Raw genomic sequence first — 19486 nt, 5'->3', positions numbered from 1 at the left:
ATATGTACTGATTGATTTAGATATGAAGTGACTTACTGAAAGTGATACTGGAAAAGGAAGAGGCTTGGTAATAACAATATTATTTTAATGAGATTAGCCCCATATAAAAAGTATATATGTGGATTGTTAATAAAAATTAGTTTTCATAAAATTAGTTATGTAACAAGAATGGCTTCAATATATAGATTAGGATCTTATGAATGTGAGAGTATATTGTATTTTGTATCTTTGAAACCTATCCGTGAATAAGTTCGCTTCCACAATCTATGTTCACTGTTATTATGTATAATACAATACTCATTGAAATTATAATTGCCAGACAACAAAATCACCTTCTGGAAATTAAAAAGAGGTCTTAACATTACAAAACAACACTCAGAAAAGCTGAATAAAAAATGTCAGTCATGGCAGGTGCAGCAGCACAAGTCCATAATCCCAGTGACATCGTGGCCGAGGCAGAAGGATCATAACATCCAGGCAGGCCTCAGCAACTAAGGGAGGCCCTAAGCAACTTAGCAAGACCTCAAAATAAATTAAAAAAAAGTTTTTAAAAATTTTAGGCAAGACTAAGGATGTGGCTCAGTGGCAAAGACCAAGTTTCTTCAGCCCCCAGCTGGAGGTGAGGTGGGACACCGTGGTGGAAGAGAGTGGAGGAGGTAAGGAGCTCACATGATGATCAGAAAGCAGAGAGAGAGAGTCTCCACTCTCTCCCTAGCCACGTCCCCAGTGAACCACTTCCTCCAGCCACACCCCACCTGCCTCCAGTTACCACTCAGTTAATCCCACCAGGAATTAACCCACTGATTAGGTCAAGGTTACAACCCAGTCATTTTTCCTCCAAATCTTCTGCATTGTGTGGCATGTGAGCTTCTAGGGGACACCTCATCTCATGCTAGCATTTTTACCACTGGCTGTGTTGAATCCATGGCAGGTCAACAATGCTCCTGCTGAGAACAGTTACAAAAGTTAGAGAAAATGCAGAGCTGTGAATAGGAAGGCATCCCAACATGGCTGAGACAACCAGGAAATGGGGAGCCATGCTGTTGTAGACAAAGGAACCAGGGACTAGAAACTTCTTTGACCCACGTTTCCCTTGGGGCATTTGCTGATTTGGGGCCTTAGGTGAAATGTTAAAAATCTGAGTGCAAGACCTAGGACAGGAGGCTGAAAGGCCAGCTGACGTTCTGTCCTCCTCCCAGCAATAAAGGGACAAACATTGGAATTCCAAGTCTCCGAAGCAGCTGAGATCCGAAGACCAAAACAGATAATGCCGTGAGCCTGACTCCTGGGGTTTTCCCCTCAAGGCCTTTACCAAATTCTTCAGCTGTGAGGCAAGAGGCAAAGAAGCAAAGCATCAGAACTGAAATCTCAGCAATTGTGTAGCACTTAGAAAATAAATGTTAGAGTTTCAGAACCCATCAATGGGTTGGGACCTTAGTTAATCCCCCAATCTCTGGGGACTTCTCCTTGGAGACTGAGAACCAGAGTTAAAAGGAGCCTGAGAAAAACTGAAGTTGTACTCAAGGCAATGCAATCCTTGATTGGAACCAGTAAAAGTTCCCCTTGCCTGACACAAGTGCACACTCTCTATGTGTGTGTGTGGGTAAACCTATATAAATATATGTATTCACACATATATGCATATAGATGTATATATATATATATATATATATATATATATATATATATATAAAATATATATTTATATTACATATATTTATATGTATATATTTATATATATATGTGTGTGTTAATATTGCATGTATTTATATATGTATATATTTCAGGTGTATACTTTGTAAGGATTGTTAATATAGATATTTAGATAATCGATTTTTCTTTGCTCTGCTAATGTATATGTAAAATATGTAAAACAAAAAATAATATAAAAACATAAATATAAAACTAATATATAAAAATACTAAATATATAAATATAAAATAAATGCAATAGAATACACAAGAAAATAAATTAAAGAAATGCCAGAATAAAAAAACGGTATGTCACAACAATCCTATGAATATTAAAAATATACTACAGAATATGAGTCAGTATCCTATGTGCCACTGAATTTGAAATTTTTGATAAAACAGATTCCTGAAAATAACAGAAGAATAAGTGACAGTTTGTATTTGGCTAAAAATTTGAGGCTCCTACTAAAATACTTCACCAAAGGAAGTATCCCGGCTGAGAAGAAGCCTTCACCTGTGAATTCATTCCAACATTTAAGAAAGAAATAAGCCTTTTCTGAGTAAACTCTTCCAGATAACAGAAAAAGAAAAACAGCTAACCAATTTGTTCAATAATATTTATACCAGAAAGAAATCAGCAAGAAATTGTGGCAAAGGTCCCCAGAGACTCCCTCATAATCACATTCAATCTTACTAGTGACCTGGAAAATGCCCCTGAATGCAAGCTTTGCAGACGGTGGTTTTCATAAAAATGGCATGCAAGGATGTAAAGATGGTGAGAATATCTAGCTATTCCCAACTGTGGAATGTGTTCTTTTTAAACAGAACTCTTAATCCAGATAAAGCCTGTGCACAAATGACTGACTTATTCTTCCCAGCATAGAGGGACTGTCCTCAGTCACAGTCACAGTGTAAAATGCAGAGACCCCCATATGCAGGAAAGTGGATGACAGGTGGAACCAGAGATGGCATCAACCCAAATTCCTCTGCAGTAACAAGCACAGTGATTTCCACAGGGTAGATGCCCAACAAATTTTTATTAGCTTCTTGAGGAAAAGAAAAACAGCATCCCATTTGAGTAAACTGTAATAAAACCAGTCAAGATTTTTATGCTTACTTTTTTGCAAAGTTTAGAAGAACAGGCTGACTCATATACAAGTTTGCTAGTCCATTACTGTCAATATATTTGAGGATCATGATGACAGAAGAAGGAAAGTACTGATTATAAAAGTCCTGTGAACTCTAAAGAGTGCAGACAAACATCACAAGAGAACACATTTTTGAATTCCTCTTTCCCAAGAAATGCCATTGGCTAATGTTTTGGTTCGAGGGCTCTAGTTATTAGGAAAAATACACACAAGAAAACTCAATAAATTGGCTGAACAATGCATACCTCCCCCATATTCAGAGCTTTACTCGTAAGAGAACTTCTTATAACCAAACCTTAACAGTCAGATACAGGAAAAGCTGGGTGGGAGAAGCTATTAAGCCCTTGCTATACTTTGGTCTGCAACATCATCCAAAGGCCCATGTTTTAAAGCCTTAGTCACCAGACTGGCATTGTGAGGTGGTGGAGGAACCTTCAAAAGGTTGTGATAGTCAGGGGTCTTCAGCATTTGGGGCATGATCTTCCTCTTTCTTCAGATCCTAGCCAGGACATAAGCAACTTTGGTCTTCCATGATATTCCATCACAGGTCCAAAAGAAGCATGGACCGCAACTTCCCAAACTGAGCCAAAAATAAACCTTTCATCTTTACAAGTTGATCAGCATAGGTATTTTATTACAGTAATTGAAGCTGACTAACAACTCTTCTGTACTGAAATCATAATGAGATCAAGTTTTAATTTTTCCAACTGGCAGGTAACTTTACTTATCCTTACTATGAGCTAAAATGTTTTGTGGGAGGCAGAAAACATCTAGTAAGTGGAAAAGAAGACAGATAAAAGGAATTAAGGTAAAATGTGCTGCAGCCAAGGCTTATAGCAGTATTTCATGATTTTTCATGTTCATTTTAATACTTCATAATCAATAGTGGACAATAAACGATCTCAAAAAATGAAGTATGTGCATTTTAGACATATTGACTCATTTTGATTCATACCTAAACTTCAGGAAACATACATCACCTTGAAATGCTTTAATAAAAGTGACGGATAAATTAAAATAAATGGCCTGAAGATTTTTTTTTAACAAAACAGACTTTTTTATCTTTTCTTTTAATGAGAGAATCAGAAGTTCTGTTCTCCCCTGAAGTTAAATAGAATGTCGTGTTGTATCAAATGTTTGGCACCTTTCTCTGAAGCTCTAAAGGAGCCCAAATGTAATTTGAGCTAATTCATGAAATGCACTTTGTCAAAGGATCTTTATTGCCTGTGAGATAAATAGTCAAAATATATCAGATTTATTGACGTTCAGGGAAAATGACATTATGTTGTTTAGAGTGAACCTATGAGTATTCAGAGAAGTGAGAGCGGACTCTGGAATCTGCCTGAAGATAAACAACTACAACCTCAAAAATAACATGAAAAAAGAGACTGCAAACCGTGTAACTGTGTTAGAGGAAGGTTTTCTACTTTGATGGCAGTATAGATCCGAGCGTGGGTAAGGTGGGAACCTTTTCTTTACAAATGGGTATAATAGAATTTTCATACGCAGAGTCAGGAAATTTGCAAACAGCAAATTTGCTATTATTTTTAATTGTAGAAATTGAAGTTTTCTTTGGAAAAGAACAGAAAAATAATACCTGAAGAACTGATGAGGAGTAGACTCTTGAGCATATTTCTACAGTAAACTGAAAGGAGAAACGACACGACACCCAGCTCTCAGATAAAACCAAGAAAAATGGACCACTTTAGACCTATAGGAATTTCTCATCGTGACATAGGTCCTACCAAATTGTTCCTCTGGAGGCCAAGAGACAAACTTTGATGCTAAATAGTAAAATGGGAAAACGAGGATTTGTGAATGGAATATGGGAGAAACAAACCTCTTCTCAAGCATCCAGCCTTCCTGGGTCATGATAACTGCAGTGATGTGAAACAGCAACAAGATTACAAAAGATGGCAGCAGAGACGTCCAGCTCCACAAGTCGTAAAGAAACAAATTGCAAAGATCACACACAAAGCTCCCCACTCCATCCCTTGATGAAACTAGCATCACAATATCTATTCTGTTGATTCAAATAAGCAAAATAGTCATCAAAGCAACTAAGTATGTCTTTAGATTCCAAAGAAAATAATATTTAATAGTATTAGTCATTTATCTAAGTATATACTTTCAAGTAACAATTATTGTTAAAAAAAAAATGTATTGTTTGCTTCCTTTTTTTTTTTTTTTTGCTTTGGTGGAGATTGAACCCAAGGCTTCATGAATGTCAGGCAACTTCTCTATCACACAGCTGCATCCAAAGCCCATTTACTTACTATTTTTAATTATTATGAGTCTTAGCATGTTTAAAAAAATATGTGATCTCTTTCCCTTACCGGATTTGCTATGGTAGCAATGTTTATCTACTTCTTACACCGGAATCAGAAACCTAAGATTTATTTCCAGTTCTAACACGTCTTTTATGTCAGAACAAAATCTTCTATCAACCAAGATCCACAGAATGTTAAAAAAATAGTATATTCTTGAATGCAGCAGAGGATTCCTTCCATGATTGTAGAAATTGAAGTCAGGGACTAATAAAGGTTGCAGATAGAACCAATGGCTACTCCTTCAAAACACAGAAGGTCGTACTCATTGAAAAGACACTCAGACGAAGCCAAAATCATGTGACATTGGATGGACAGTACATGAAGTATTTAATGGTGAAGCTATTCAAGGATTGGTTTGTAGCAGGGGGTGGGGGGAGCGGATTTTTGTATTGCTTTGATTTTTGTTTTTAAGATTTGCTTGCTTTTGTGAATCAACACCCTTTTTCCTGGCTTGTTTTTCCCATAGTTAGTCTTGGTTCACTGAGACTTTTTTCATTAAAGCAAGTAATAGTTTTCCTCTTCATTTTTTTTCCCCTTTTAGACCAAGACTAAAATTGGACTGCAGATCAAAGACCATGGCAAAAAATTCCTGACATTGGAAACTGCCTTCCCAGCATCCATGAGCCTCCTCCCCTTCTACACATTCCATGTAAAGAGATTGTCTCATTTTCCACCTGGCAACGCTTAAATTGTTTTATTTTTCTTCATTAAAACCACCACGCCTCTTCATTTAACTCATGTTTTAGTGTCTTGATTCAGCAGGATCATAAAAACTTTTATTTTTGTCGTCGCTGCTTCTTTTTGCCTCAGGGAGAAGTAAAAAAAAAAAAAAGAAACAAGTTAAAGAATATATGGCCGACCCTTCTTTAAAAATATATAACAAGATTTCTAAAGGAATGAAAAAATATGGTCCTAGTGGGAAAACACTGCAGTCAAATCTATATTTAACTTGAAATAACATAACTTTTTGTGGGTGTGTTTGACATTCCTTCAGACCTGATGCAACCCCTCGAGTCCTCAGTAAATATTAATTATGGGTAATTGACAATTTCTGCTAAAAAAAAAAAAAAAAGAAAAAAAAAGCTGCAGAACCAATTCTCAAGTTCTTGTTTTGTGCCTTGGCAGCCAAGCTCAGCCTTCAAACGTAGGTCTTTTCTCTTTATCTTGAAAGTAAACTTGACCTGCCTATAAAAATGAGTGTGTTATTTTCCTGGATTCTCAAAAGAAAATCAAGTGTCTACCCAGCGTCAAAACATAAACAAACAAGCAAACCCGATTTGTCTCTTTGTTTTTAAAAGAAAAAAAAAAATCATGCCAGATTCTGACCAACCATGCTATGCTCCAAATACACTTCTCATTTTTGAATAAGTCCTGATGTGAATGCCTTTATTGACCATCCTGCAAATGGCTTAAATAGTTAAAATCCTGTAATTAGGAGAATATAACGGCAGTGGCAAATGCCACCCGAGTGCTTTAGCCTGTTTCCTGCCAATTCAACCTGATCAATCTGTTATGTCTGCTGTAAATCTGCTTAGTGATCAGTGAATAACATAAACCCATTGCCTCAGGTCAGTTTAGCAATTTATTTTGCAATGGACATGATACATTTTTTAAAATATGATACAAATGCATCAAATGTATATATGTAAATATGTAGGTGTGTTTGCATAGACAGCTCAGTACGTAATATGTATACTGCATGTATAGGCTAGGCATACTCTCCATAGGGTACTTTCATCTTTAAAATTAAATTAGATTTAGCTCTAGAGTGAAGAGAAGACTAGCAGCATGTACTTTTACTGATTTTTAGTAAGTAAATAGCTTCACAGGTATATTAGAATTTTAATATTTTTTTAAAGATTATATTTACATAAATTTTCAGAACCATATCAATTTTCTCAAACAGCCTTCACCTTCATTTACATTCCTCATCATAGACAATGATGTACTTACCTAAAAAGTCATTGAACTTCTCTTCCCCAGGTGTCAAGTACATAATGTCAGTCAAATGGCTTCCTTTAAAGTGGACTGATTATTTTAAATGGAATATGTAGTTACAACCCAAAACTCTTGGTAAGAACTTTTGTCACTCCATCTCCTCAGCTTTATTGGGCTTAGTCCATTTTGCCTAGGCCAGAAATATTCAATAAATAATATGAGCTAATACTCCCAACTCATAAAAGTCAAGAGGAGGTAAATCATAAAAATATTACCTTCTCGTCTACTCATGGAGGAGAATTGGGAAGACGTTGCTTATCTGAATAAAGATACTGTTTACCTGAGTTCTATGCAAACTTCACCATTCAGCTGGCTTTTTACTTTAGCCATTGATCACTCCAACTCTAAAGAAAATGTCCTATAACAAAGTTTCTTTCCCCCAATCTCATGAGTAAGAGAATTGCTGACAGTTATAAGGCACTTATTATCTGTCAGGCACTGTTTTGTTTTATCTCTTTCAATCCTCATAATTAGCTTGAGGAGTAGACATTATTTTCCCCAAAAACTTAGAGATGAGGAAACTGAGGCACAATGTTAAAGTAACTTACTGACGATTGTGCAATTTGTTAGTGGCAAAGTCAGTTTAGAAGAATATCCCATGTAAATTTTTCCAGAATATTCAACATGATGTTATGGAAGGGTGGAGACCATAAGGCCTTGCAGATGCTGCATGACCTACTCAGTCACAGCTGGTGCGTTTTCTCTTGGGTAAGAAAAAAGCTGCCCAGATATCAGCCAAACTTGACTTCCTGCCTCACTTTCTGTCCAGCCTCTAACCTGCATTTAACCATAAACAATCACTTAACCCCTTCGCCCAAATTCCCAATGTGCACAGAGATTAGTTGTTCTCCATAGTCTTCTTCAACTTAAAAATTTACGTCTATATGATTGACAGTTAAATGAAATGTCACATCGATCCCATGACTTCTACACTTGTTGATCAATTAATATTAAGAAAACTGCAAAAGTGAATGCATCTGCCTTCCAAATAAAGAGTTAGCAACTTTAGATAGGGTAAAGGGGAGGAGGGGAAGGGAGGGTTCAACGGGGTAGGAATGAGTTAGACATCATTACCCTCAGTACATGGCTAAAGACATGAATAGTGTGAAAATACTTTGTGTACAACAGGGACTTGAAAAAATGTGCTCTATATGTGTAATATGAAATGAATTGCATTCTGTCATCAAGTATAACAAATTAGAATAAATAAATAATTTAATTTAAAAAATAAATAAATAAAAAGGGTTAGCCATCATTTCTTCAGCTCACTAGAACTAGAAAAAAAGAATCTAGTTTCTAGAACTGTGAGGATGAAATTTTTCCCAGCACTAATAGAGATTCATTCATTCATTCATTCATTCATCATTCAATTAGCAATTACAAGGTTCAAATGATGGGTCAGGGACTGTTGTAAGCACAGGGCTACAAAAGATGAGTAAGACGGATGTGATTTCTACCCTCATGAAATTGATATCCATATATACCTGTGTGTTTGTGAGTGTCTGTGGGTGTAAATACTCATATACAATACAAATAGTGATCAATTCCAGAGGGAAGGTGAGAAAGGTTTATGTGGCCCAGAATAAGGAAGAAGACAGGGAGGATGTTCACAGAAGACCACCTGTGGAAGTGATACATACCTTCATGTGCATGTGCATACATGTTTGTGTGCGTGTGTGTGCGTGTGTGTGTGTTATTGGAACATAGTTGTGAATGTCTGTTCATCAATCCTATCAAAATAAAACATTGTGATGGTCAGTGTCACAAACTATGAGGTTTCTGAAACTTGGGTCTGAAGCTCAGTTCTATGACGTTTTTGTGGAGGCAGCTTCAATAATCCTCATTCCTTGCTTAGAACAACATGATTGGCAACAGCACCTCTCTTTTGAAGTTATTGTAAGCATTAAACAAGATATATAATGTACAACACCTCTGAAGGTAATTAAACTATTAATAATCCTTAGTTACATTTATCCATCACTGAAGATTATATAAGGAATATTGTTCTTCCCATTTCGACACGTTTAAAATACGAGCCACCTCATATACCAAGTTCCTGGGATAACTCAACATCACCGTTGAACATTAAACATAAATGTCCTCATACAGTTCACCACACACTGTAGGTGTCTCAAACTTGAGTGTGCATCATAATCATCTGGGAGTTTTGTTAAAATGAAAAGATTTGGACCCCGCTCCAGATTTCTGTTTCAGTAGGTCTGATGTAGGGTGGAGAACTGGCACTTCTAACAATTTTTCAAGTAAAGCTCATGCTGCTGGTTCAAAGACCACCCTGTAACTCAGAAGTTGTTTCTATGGGCCAGGTAGTGTTTGAGGATACTTAAGCTTCATAAAATACGTAATTCTCAAAATCACCCAGCAAGGTAGCATCAGAATGCCCATTTATGATGGTCAAGGTGAAGACCAGAGAAGATAAGGAACCTTATCAAGATAGCAGAGTTCCCTAGGAACAGAACTGAGTTTGAGCCTTAATTTGCCTGTCCTAGAGCCCATTATCATATACACTGTGTGTCAAAATGCTTTCTCACCTTAAATTCAGTGGCAAATCTGAATTGATGCTTTAGACAGACATTGGCCCCCAGTGAAATTTCTACATGACTGTGATATTTCAGATTACAAATGCAAAAAAACCCAAATGCACACTGACTCTCAGGAGGCTCTATGTCATGATTAGATGTACTGCCTAAAACCAAAGAAATTAAAGACTCATGAACCATATAAAAAATATTCATTTGGCGTTACATTTTCTTTGTTTACAAAACTAATGTAAAATCTTATCTGAGTCTTGACAAATATTTTTCCATAGAGAGAAATGAATCATTTTGAGGTAAAATCCACTCTAACTTCATTTTTTTGTGAAATTTAATTTTAATCGAAATACAATAGCTACAACAATTTGAGCTGAGTGTAAGACGTTTGCTTGGGTCTGATGGCACCTGAGTCAACAGACATTCTGATGCATCCCCTCCACCCAAATTAAGAGAACAGTATATGCTTTCTGCAGAATTCTTAAAATAGACAATCTCTCTTTTGATTTTTAACAGAAGTCCATCACTCACAGTCTCATCTTGTTCTTCAAATATTTGGAAAGTGGAATATTTTGACACTAACATTGAAAAAGACAAGACGAGTGCCCTTTCTTGGGGTCACAGCCCCGAAACCCAGCTCAGCACAGGGTTCGCAGCTCACAGAGCGAGAGCAGGCGCTGCTGTGAAGAAGCCTTTCCCCAGAGATAAATCCTTATTTGCACGTATCATTTACAGCTTTGCCACGTGGGTTCAGATGAAAATGGAACTCAGTGGGGGGCCATATTAATTGAATCAACTCCAATCCTTTGATGAAAAGCATGCAACTGAAAACTACCAGAGGTTTTTAGATCCCCACACCTTGCAGTTCACTCCATTTATAAGAAAGACATGTGATCTCCTAAAATGCAGGACCCCATTCAAATGCTTGAACCAGGCACCTCAGACCCAGACACAAACTCTGTATTTAACATCTCGGCTCAAATTTACTTTTTTTTTTTTAAACAAATATTTCCCTCATTTCTCCATTTGGACTCATTCTTCCAATAGATTAGCAGTTTTACTCTCCAAAAGCCAAACAGAACCATAAAACTCACCAGCCAGAATGAAGAACGCTGTGTTCCTTTCTTGTTGTGTTGGAACCTTGTCCTGAAATTTCTATCATAATGAACTGGAATAATCAATCGGTCTGCTTTATCCTTTATTTTGTTATCTTGTATTGTAACTCTTCACTGCAGCCTGTAGCTTTAGGTTTCCATGAGATGGGAGGTATATCATTAGACCTATAAATCCCAGTTAGAGAATCAAAAAGGAGACGTCTTTTATAGGAGGAGATGGAGCACTATGATCATGTTTTAAAAGCCATCTCCTGTTATATGCCAAAGCTTTATACAAAAGATCTGCTCAGTTATATACCTCATTGACAACTTCCATTTACAGACAAAAAAAAAAAAAAAACCAGATTCTGAACTTGTCCAAGTCAAAGAAAAAAATTATAGACCATCCCTGACTTAATCATGATTCAACTGAAGAAGTCTCATAGTTGTGCAAAAACAATACAGTAGTAGAATTTGTATTTAGAATTTTAACTTAGACCTCTTCCTGGGCTAGCCAAATGCACTTCCGATTCTCTCTGGTGACGCTGAGCAATGGCAGTGAGCTGCAGCTCCCTAGCAGCCAGCCCTGTGGTCACTGGGGAAAACAACTGGCACTCTACAGAGTGCTTCTGCAAAGCCAGTGTGTTTGGTAGATGAAGTGTATGCAATGCATGTTCAACTTATAATTATATTTTAAACTAACGATCTGTTTATCCAGGTATAACCCTATGTAAATATAGGAACATCTGTAATGGAGCTTGAATTATCTTCTTGCTTCTTGTAGGTAGGTTTTTTGAGATAGAGATCTTGCTAGCTGAAATTTACAGCAGGGACAGATTAGAGAGACACAAAGCAGGGGAGCAAAATTTATGAAGGGCTTGCAATGCTGTGTATCTGATGTAAACCATTCTTCTTGTGAGGATGGCATAGAAGGGCAGGTCAAGAAAGAATGCAGAGGGAAAGTTCCATTTATGTTAGGTCTTACAGTGAGTTAGAATTTGCCTCCTTCTGACCCATCTTCAGCCCCCCAAAACACAAGGAATCACATGTATATGAGAATCCCCCCTTTGAAAGCAAACTATCTTGGGGGGTGGGAGTGGAGGCTGGAAAACTGGCTGAGAACAAATTAACAAAGCTTTGAATATCTTGCTAAAATACTGGATTTTTCAGAGCAGACGATGTCAGGAAGATTAAAAGTTATAATTCATTCCACTTTTATATTCCCTACCCAGACTAGAGAATCTGCATAGTGTTTAGTGAATGATTGTCAAATTGCTTTGAGGATGAAACTATTTTCTCATGAATAAAGGAATATGACTAACTTATTACAGCATCAACAACACTAATTGATATGATTTATTTAGTGCCCTTCTCAAGTTCTAGGGACTTTCGATATATTATCTATTTTCTTTGTTTAATACAGTAATCCAATAATATTTTTATTACTATGTATATTTTATACATAAAAAAACAAGTTCTTAATAGTAGTTACAAAATTTCCTAAGGGCAAACAGTTAATGTGTTTCAAAGCCTACATTCAAATGCTGGTTTCTAATTCTAATACCTATGCTCTGTCTATTCTGCTATACAGTTTTTCCAGGTGCACTGATGGATTTGTATAAATCTATTCAAAATATTTGCTTCCCCTCTGACGCCAGTCCACCCACCCTTCCCCTTTTGCAATTGAACAAGCCACGTGCAAAATGGCAGCTTGGGTTGGAGATGAAATATGTGATGGTGAACCAAGGAAAGGTAATTGACCCCTATGGGGATCAGAACGATTACTTTGTTCTTTTCCAAGTAGTAAAAACAGATGCAGTGAGCAGGAATGTGAACTTGGAGTGAATCAGGGAGAGTGAAGGCAGAGAAACAGGGTGTTGGTGGCAACACTGGGTGAGGATGACAGAAAGCCAGGTGATGCAGGCACATCTCATCCCACAGGTGATCCTTGGGTTTGCAAATGAGCCTAAGCATCTGCGCATCAATTGACTCTCAAAGAGGAATCAGGATATGGAAATAGAAAGAGCATGACTTAAATTCAAGAGGAAACAAAGTCACAGAGGAAGGCCAGAAAAAGTCCCCAAGGGCTAGAAATTGTTAGGTGCTTCTCAGGTTCAGCATCTACAGCTTAATGCACGTGATTGCTGCAACATTTACACACCAACTTCCTCCAAGGGGTTGGGGTAGAGGGGCTCTGCCATTGATATTAAATGATAATTTGGGCTGAAAGCAGAACAAACAAAGAGCTTCAAGGTAGATCCAAAGGTATATTTGAATAAGGAAAGGATGCAAAATAATCTATTACAGCATTTAGAAGAATGGGAATTTGTTACCTAGATAATTATCTATTCCTTTTGATTTCTTTTTTTCTCCCCAGGAAGAAAAGCCTAGGAGAATAAACCTAAAATAAATAAGTCAACAAAAATCTCTAAAAGCAGCAAAAGCAGAAAACCTCAAGAAATCATCAACTCTTGGCCAGAACTTAGACAAATGACATATTCTAAAAGGATACTGACCTTTCCCCATTTCTTTTTAACCAGAACGTTTTGCTAAAAATGGTTTTGAGAAAAAATCCACAAAACAAACAAAAATCTTGTGAAGCTATATTTCCATATGTAAATTACTTTGATATTATTTTTCCACTAGGAGAGGCAGTATATGTTTAAATATGACTTAGGGATAGCTATATCCTTCTTTCTTTTTATTGCCCTAAATGTCATATAATACATTCTATTCAAGCGTAAGATTCTGAAGATATTGTCAATATAATAACATAGACATTAGGGTTTGCAGGGAGATTAGAAACCACTTTTCAATTCTTACTGATGAAAAACAAAAAAAAAGAAAGAAAGAAAAGAAAGGAAAACCTAGCCCATCAAGGTAGTGATTTGTATCCTGTTACCCAGGCTGTTAGTGGCAGAGAGGACATTGGAACCCATGTATACGGAATCCATGCCCAAGGCTGTAGCCACTCCACTATTTGCTAACAATCTTGAACTTCAGCGAAATTGGACTCAGGAAAGAATATTCTCCTTTCCCCAAAAGGAGAGGATAAACTTATTACCAGACCCTTTCTAGAATAGAAAGCTAGGGATTTACCACATAACATTTTAAAATGAAGCAGCTTATTTGTAGGAACAAACAGGTGAAGATTATGTGTATAGAAATACTGCTCAGAAAACATATGTTTTAAAAGATTGCTCATTTTGTAACATAGTAGCCAAAGATAAGTCTTTTTACAACTCCACCTATAAACCTTTGATGCAATCCATGGCATAATAAACCCATTGCTTTAAAGATATAGAGCTTTAGTTTCTGGTTTTGAATATAAATGAATCCAAATAAAAATCTTATTCAAATTTTTGTAAATCCCCAATATTGAAAGCCTATTTTTTCCTCTGTAAACCCTGCTTAGAATATTAGAAGAAAGACATTCAAGAATTAAAAATTTTCTCACCTAACAATTTAGTTCCCATGTCAAGAAAACCATGAATGATGTTCCAGCGCTGCTTGTCCAATGTACCAAAGAAGATGGGGACCTTCACTCCACCAGCTGGCCTTAAACCCTCTAGCTCCAAGACAATTGAATTCTCTTCTACTTTCTACCAGTAAAAGAACAAAATCACCAGTATTTGAGCTTTAGCAGGTCTGATTAGAACGTCTCAGTTCTACATTCAACAGTGTGGTGGAGAACAGAAGGACGGGTGTCCAGCCAGGGTCACCCTCTCAGGCATCCACATCATTTAATGATTACAGGGTTTTTTTTATCTTTAATTCCCTTTATCCAGGAATGGGAGCAGGTTAGGTATGTCCATCACATTTCAAATGAGTAAAGAGGAGATAGAACAAAAGTGTCCTCCAAACTTAATGTTTCATAGCCCTTAGTTTGTGTATCTCCTCAGAAAAACAGAGCTATGTCATCTAGAGGCAGAGCCTCCCCCAAGAGGGGCTCCTGCTTCAGAGGTGTAATTGTCCTGCGATGAATATCCCAAGCCAGAGACTCCACTCTGCAATTTAATGGTTTGCTAAATTATCAGTTTCTCTGGGTGCCTTATAATGACTTTTTTTTCCTGGAAAATTTATAATCCATCCATAGAGTGATCTGAAAGTCTGTAGCCAGAGTTCCTGGCCCGAATCACCAGGTGTTCAGATAAAGCAACACCTGATGAGCATCTTTGAGGACCAGTGAGCACTCTTGGGCCCCATCTAAGCATGGGCAGCCCATTCCACACACAGCAATCTGCTTGTTTTGAATTAAAGCAAACCTTCCTTTGAGTCATTCCTCATAAACAGAAGAACAGACAGTATAGGAAACTATGAATAATCTGCTTTGACTTGGAAAGGACATGGAAAAAAGGACAACGAGCCCCCTCCCCCGCTTTAACGGATGTTCCAACTGATTAGAAACAGGCCAGGTGCTTTCAAACATATTGGGGACTAACGTATGGGTGTATGCCTCTCTTGAAAATTCCAACTGGTCTCACAGAGCCATTGGTATGACATCATTCAATCTGACTTTCAAAGAATGAATATGGCTGATCAGAGTGGCACACACCTGTAACCCCAGCTACTCGGGAGTCAGAGGCAGGAGCATCACAGATTCAAAGACAGCCTTAGCAACTTAGCTGGACCCTGTCTCAAAATAAAATAAAAAGGGCTGGAGTGTACCTCAATGATAGAGTGCTCCTGGTATTAGTCCCCAATATCAAATGGAGAAAAGGAAGGAAGAAAGGAAGGAAGGAAGGAAGGAAGGAATCGATCTTTTCCTAAAGGATTCATGACCCTCTAGCTCTTGGGTAAATATCGTGGGTAAATGGGAGCTTGTCTCATCCTAAACCAACCTGTTTTATTGTTGGTAAAATCAAATTGTCAGAAAATGGTTTTTATATATGAGTCAAATCAGAACTCTTCATAATACACTCCCATTGACCCCAGGTAAACTTTCTGTAAGTTATTCTCAAAAAAATAGGTCCATTCTTTTACCTGATAGGTTTTCAAATATTTGAAGACAAACCCATTCCCTCATTCTCTAAATCTCTTCTCATCAAAATGTGTCATTTGAGCACATTAGATGAAATTCTCCAGAACCTTCAAGATCATATTACCTTTTCCTTGACTAGCAATAATTTTTAAAATACTGCATCAAAAATGTAATGTGATCCTCTAAGAGTGTGTGCTTTAATCCTCTAATCCATGTGAAAGAATTTGAAAAGTATCTGATACTTGGGAACTGCCCAATAAAATGTTTGTTATTTGTTGGTTACAACAGTTTGGAACTTGGTGCTGTTTTTGAAACTGAAGGTACAGCAGCAGAAATCTGGTCTTTCCATCCCACTCTTGTTCATTATTTGACTCACTGGAACACTAATTCAAGTCAGCCCAGCATTCTGAGATAATGGATCTACACAGGATGGTGAACTAGAAGACCAGCACTGAGCTGGATAGTTCTTTAACTGGGTGACCTTTGGTAAACGTGAGATTGTTTGCATTTCCTACCTTCTTTAAGTAGCAAGATGATAAATGAGATTCAGCCACCCCTGGATGCCCATTTCCCATAGGAAATTCAACAGTATCTTGACTAAGGCCTTCTACTCTCTGGCTCTGGTACTTGTTTTCCAGATTTGAATCTTGATTCCCCTTTTGTTTCCAAATTTTAATTCTTCCAATACCTCTACATCCCTGCTGATTCTTCTCCCTGGAATTTTTTTTTTCCCCAATTGTTCCTCCTGGGTAACTCCTCAGTTTTGCTACTTTAGCTCAGGATACTAAATTGCCTTCAGAGGCTTCCTTGACTCAAGACCACTGCACCACACAGAATTTATGGCTTCCTCCTCTGCTTGGGAAGAACTGTATTTCTGCATCTATTATCATACCAGTCTTCTTACATCTCAATTATTTCCTTACTCCTCTGTCTGCAGTAGTGGAATATGAGCCCCTTAAAGGCAGGAACAATGTCTTTTACTCAGTTTCATAGGGTAGAGTTTGGAAAAAATAAATGACTCTTATCTCAAGCATGCAATAAACACATGTGAGAGTATTTAAACACTCTGAAAATCCTAAAGCAGTGTATTTTAATAAATGTCTATATAATATCTTACATTTACCATTTCATTCTATATATTCAAACATGTTTATATGTATATATTTAACTGATGGAATTAAATTTAAGTACCTAGATAGATATTGGTAAAAAATTCAAATGGATTTTATAGGAATCATTCACAGTGGTATCATTACTTTATCATTATCTCAGTTGAAATAATTGTACTTTAAAAGTATTCAAAATAATGAAATGATTTTCTAAAGTGTTTTAACAATCTAAGAATTTACTGTCTCTGTTCATTATTAAAATGGATTCCAATTTTGATTATGTATTGTTAGTGAGACCCACAAGATAAAAACAATAAATATCAAATGAACAAGGATCAAAAATAAAGTTACAGAAAATATAGCAAGAATATTCCCAATAGGTTTAAAGAACTATGACTCATTAGATAAATGTATTTAAACCTTTTAAATACATTTCTATATGTATTCTGACAATAAGTCTTCCTACTAAGTAGATACATGATCAAAACTCCAAAATGCCAAGAAATGTGTTAATGTAGGTATACAATTCATTTTTATTACCAGTAGGAATGATAACATGGGAAAAGAATTAATAATTAAAAACTCTTTCAGTCTGAAGACACTGACAGAATATAGCCCAACACCCACAGGGTTGAAAAGAAGATATTCAGAAAAGCCTGGTGTAGAACTTGGCCTCCACTCTTGCCAAGCAAGTCAACCTCTGTTAGGACATTGGATTCCTTCCCCTTAAAGAATCTGGAGCTGTGTTCACTGCCCTGAGGTGCGACCAAGGCCCCTGGGTTATGTTCTCTGGTCTTGTGATGAATAACATTGATCACCTGTTAGCTCTGGTAATTCATCATACATCCCCTACTGATTTTTGTCCCTAACTTATACTTCTAGAGCCCAATGTCACCACAGTGCATTTCCTTTGGCAAAGCTGAACACACCCCTTCTCCCCATTCCCCACTGTCAAATGGGTTCTCAAATCCAGGTGATGAGATTTATGGTTTCTCTGAGCTCTCATCCCAGAGTTCTCTCAAGACAGGTCACAATTTCTAGTTTTCCATAAGGCAGAGAAAAAGGTAAAGGTTGTGCCCTCCTTACTCTGCTTTAAAGGCAGAGACAATACCAGGAAATTTCAAATACGGGTGTGTGGGTTTTTGTACAGGAGATTGAACTCAGGGGTGCTTAACTACTGAGCAAGCCACATCCCCAGCCCTTTTTAATATGTATTTTTTTAAATTTACAGACAGGGTCTTTCTAAGTTGCTTAGAGCCTCATTAAAATTGCTGAGGCTGGCTTTGAACTCATGATTCTCCTGCCTCAGCCTCCCCAGACACTGAGATTACAGGTATGCACCACCATGCCCTGCCACAAATAGGGTTCTTGTAGGAAATCCCTCTGCATGTGGATCTACTTGGTTTCAAGTCCACATTACCCCAGCAAAACCCTAGGAAGGTATTGATAGAACAGCATTCATTGTGATACCTGAAGAATGTGAATTTATCTGAAGCAAAAGAAAAGCCTAAACTTGTTTAAGATAAAATACAAATGTTATACTTTAGCAAATAGGACAACAAAGTCCTGTCAAATTTTCTTTGACTATTTTGGAAGCTTAAATGTCAACATAAATATCAGTGTGATGATCAATTTTATATGTCAACCTGACAGGGTCAAGGGGGTCCCAACATTTGAACAAATATAATTCTGAGTGTTCCTGTGAGAATATCTTTAGATGAGATAATATTTGAATTTATAGACCGAGTGAATCAGGTTGCCCCCCGCCAAGTGGGTGGGCCTTATCCAATCAGTGGAAGGCCTGAATAGGCTAGTCCTCCTGTTAGTAATAGGCACTCCTCCTGCCTGACTGCTTTCAGTGACATTGTCAGTCTTCTCTTGCTTCAGGTTCAACTGAAACATGGGCTCTCCCTGGGTGCTGAGCCTGCCAAACTTCTTACCAGAGCTACCCAGCAGCAATCTTGGATTCCAGCTTGTGACTGCAGATCTTGAGATTTCTCAGTGTCCATAATTGTGTGAGTCAATCTTTATCATTAAAGGCCTCTGACTAATTCATTCCATATTACCAAGCTTTACTTAAATCTTCTAGCTTGATGTTCCTCAAGTATAAAAAGAGGGGAGGAAGATAATGAATTTTGAGCTGCTTTTAGTCAAATATGCAATAGTTTTCTAATTCTCTAACTGTCAAAGCATCCTTTTTTTTTTTTTTAACTCTGGCTGCCTATTGAATGAAAACGTACTCTGTGCCCAACACTGAGCTAAAGGGTGTTATATGTATTAACTACTTTCATCTCACAGTCACCTGAGATGTTATCATTCTTTTGTTGTTGTTGTTGTTTTGCAGGCAAGAACACAGATGTTCAGCAAATTGCCCAAGATCTCAAATCTTGGAAGAATCAGGAGAAGAAACTGGACCTTAGCAAAGTTAACGTTTAACAAAAGCAAAATCAATGAACAACTTGAAGAAAATGTGAAAAAGTAAAAGAGATAGTGTTGGAAAATAACTTCTGTTTTTGTTATTTTTTGGTTCGTGTGTGTGTGTGTGTGTGTGTGTGTGTGTGTGTGTGGTACTGAGATTGAACCCAG

The sequence above is a fragment of the Marmota flaviventris genome, chromosome 6, assembly GCF_047511675.1.
Source record: "Marmota flaviventris isolate mMarFla1 chromosome 6, mMarFla1.hap1, whole genome shotgun sequence".
Classification (NCBI taxonomy): Eukaryota; Metazoa; Chordata; class Mammalia; order Rodentia; family Sciuridae; genus Marmota; species Marmota flaviventris.
The sequence above is the reverse complement of the archived record's forward strand: the minus strand, read 5'-3'. Positions refer to the sequence as shown.